This window comes from Pundamilia nyererei, unplaced genomic scaffold (genome assembly GCF_000239375.1).
Source record: "Pundamilia nyererei isolate P.nyererei 1_Seehausen unplaced genomic scaffold, PunNye1.0 scaffold00258, whole genome shotgun sequence".
In the NCBI taxonomy this organism is placed as follows: Eukaryota; Metazoa; Chordata; class Actinopteri; order Cichliformes; family Cichlidae; genus Pundamilia; species Pundamilia nyererei.
In genome coordinates, this window is record NW_005187659.1 from 426,300 (window position 1) to 429,504 (window position 3,205).

Sequence of the window (3,205 nt, forward strand, 5' to 3'; positions counted from 1 at the left end):
TCTTAATACCAAAACTGTGAACTTTACTCTGTTCACTCCCTGACACGCATGGCACACAGTGGATGTTACACTCTACAAACAATTCCACCATAAATCTTACCAGGTAGGAACCAAAATGACCTCTCACAAGGTGCCATAATAAATAACTTAAATGTAACACATAAACTTATAAGGTGAGATAAATGAAGTTAGAAGATTAGAGGAATAACAAGAACCCAGAACATAAGAAGAACAGATTACTAATGGAAAAAAATAAATAAACCAGATGTATGTTTGAACAACACCAAGAACCAGAATCTCTGAAGCAAGAATAAAAATCAAAACTAAAATCAAATTAATTAAAAATTAAATATTCAGATTTCCCGTGGTGCACCCCTATTTTGTTCTTGGTCAGCCCTGTGGCACTTCATTTAGAAGAACATTTAAATGAAAGAAAACTCTAGAACCTCTAATTTTAATGAAAGTAAATAAAGTAAGTTTTGCAGTAAGAAATGTACTTGAAGGATCTACGAATTTAAAAGTCATGAAACCACGAGGATGAAGATGTCTTTTTTAAATAAAGTACAGAAACCAAAAGAAAAGCAAAGGTTTCAGAGTAATATTATCAAAGATAAAGGTACAATTGTGTTGCACAGCTTATCTTTATGTATACATTTCCAGAAAACATGGATTACATCATTGCTCAAATGAACTGATACAATTTTTGGTAGAATGATGTTCATTGCTAGAATAGTCACTTTAATTGCTCACTCTTGATGGTATTAGTAGCCTGTAATTGCTCTCATTCAAGTGTTTGTACCACTGTGTAGAAATAAAAAACAATAACGTTTTGGAGAGTTACACATTGACGTATGCCTACTAATTTGTCTCTGCCTTCTTCTCATTTTGATGTCATAATGTCCGATATACACAGGTCACTCCATACATAATTAAATAAATGTTATTGCGACTTTGTCTCTTTATGCCATCATTTTGATGATCCTATCATTTTACCACAATTTTACATTAAATAATCAATATGCAATTGAAGTGCTTAAAACACCAAACCTCATGACTTAAAGTTTAAGCTTTAAGTCACGAGGTTTAAAAAAAAATTATTGCATTAGTTGTTTATGTCATGAATCGCTGTGTGGCAGGCAGGCAAGCAGGAGTGGTGGACCCAAAATGCAGAACTCAGACACGGAAGTGAGACTTAAAGCGCAGCTTTATTGCTGGGAAAAACCTCGTACAAACTAAACTCACCAAAAGACAAACAAAAGTCTGAACAGAGGAACCAAGGACTGAGACACTGGAAAAGAAATACAAAACTGCAGCAGGAGCCTAAACACTAGGCACATAGAAGCAGAACACACAGCTAGTTGAGGGTACGACGCGACACTGAGCACAGGAAAACACAGGGCTAATATACACAGGGTGGTAATCAGGGAATGGGCAACAGGAGGGAGACACAGCTGGGAGAAATTGGACTAACGAGACAGGGGGAGCAAAGTGGCACACACTAACATAAGACATAGACTTTCACAATAAAACAGGAAATAAGACACAAGGATGCAGACTAAGAAACACAGACTTAACACGGGCAGAACTAAGAATAAACCAGAATAAGCTGGAACATAGAACATCATCATAATCATCATCATCATCACAAGCACTAAGAGAATAAGGAAACAATCAAACACACCAAAGTAACTTGAAAGGCAGATTCATCATAAAACCCAACAAAGCACCAGAGAAACATAAAGAACAATCTATCATTGAAAAATAAACCAAAACATAACTCAAAATACTGGGTCAAACTGACCCAGAACCGTGACGGTTTAAGAGCATTTTCTGAGGCTCAAAGGACAATCGAATGACAAGTAGTTTTATGGTCAGGTGATGCCTGTCTCCTAGGATTTTGCAAATAAACAATTTGGACTTGATTTCAACTGTTCAACTTGCATTTGATATGCAATACTGGATTTGGCAGAAAGCATCTAAAAGAGCTTGGACAGATATAAACAAGGTGAACTTCTGACACGGACGAAGATAAATCTGTAGAGAAGGAGAAAAACAACTCATGATGCGAAGCATGTTGTTTAACATGGTGGAGGCATGTATGGCTGCCAGTGGAATCGGACCACTGGTATTTATTGATGAGATGACTGCTGATAGAAGTAGCAGGATGAATTTTGAAGTGTACAGGGCTATACTCTCTGCTCAGACTCAGACAAAATGCTGAATGCAAACCTGATCCAACACCACTTTACAATGCAAATGGATCATTAACCAAAAGCAGCCTCTCAAGCTAAAGAAATTGGATATTCTTCATTGGCCAAGCCAGTTACATTGGTACAATCCAACAGAGCATACTTTCATTTACTGAAGACAAAACTGAATGCACAGAGAGCCACAAACAAGCAGCAACTGAATTAGCTTATTCAACATCCTAGCAGAGAAACTCAAGGTAGAAATAACATTTGTTAATGTCCATGACGTCTTGACTTGCGATAGTGTAAAGGATTGTATAGGATCCAGGTATTAAATAACATTTCTTATATTTAAAATGATATTGATTTGTCCAACTATTTTTGAGCATCTGAAAACAGGGAAATATGTATAAATATGGTGGTGATTTCTAAACAGGTACCACAAGGTTAAACGGCTTGTACTAAAGTTACATTTTAATCACATGTTGACTGTTGAATTTATAATCATCTGCGGTGATGGAAAGACATCAGGACAAAATTACTAAAAATGTGTCTTCATTGACATCATTTATTTTTACTTTAATTTATTTACAAAAACTTCAGACTGCGTCAATTTCTGCAATGGATCATAGTCCAGTGACGGAGAGCACAGAGTATGATTTGAAATGCAATGTCACCAATGTTGCTCCCGTGAAGGAGTTCACAGTGAAGTGGTAAAGAGGAAATGAAACTGTGCACACAAAAATTTTTATTGACCCTCATGGAAATCCGGTCAATGTGTCGTCTGTTTTAAGATTCATTCCCAAGAGAGATTACCCTGGATTAGTTTTCAGATGTGAGGCTGTGCTGCACTTAGGACCCAAAACACCAGAGATCCCTCCTGCACCTGCTTCGGATCTTATCACTCCATCCTTCTGCAACCTCAGCACCTCAGCACCGGCCCAGACGGTGTGTCTCCTGCCACCCTCAGACACTGTGCAAACGAGCTGGCCCCAGTGTTTTCTGGCATTTTCAAC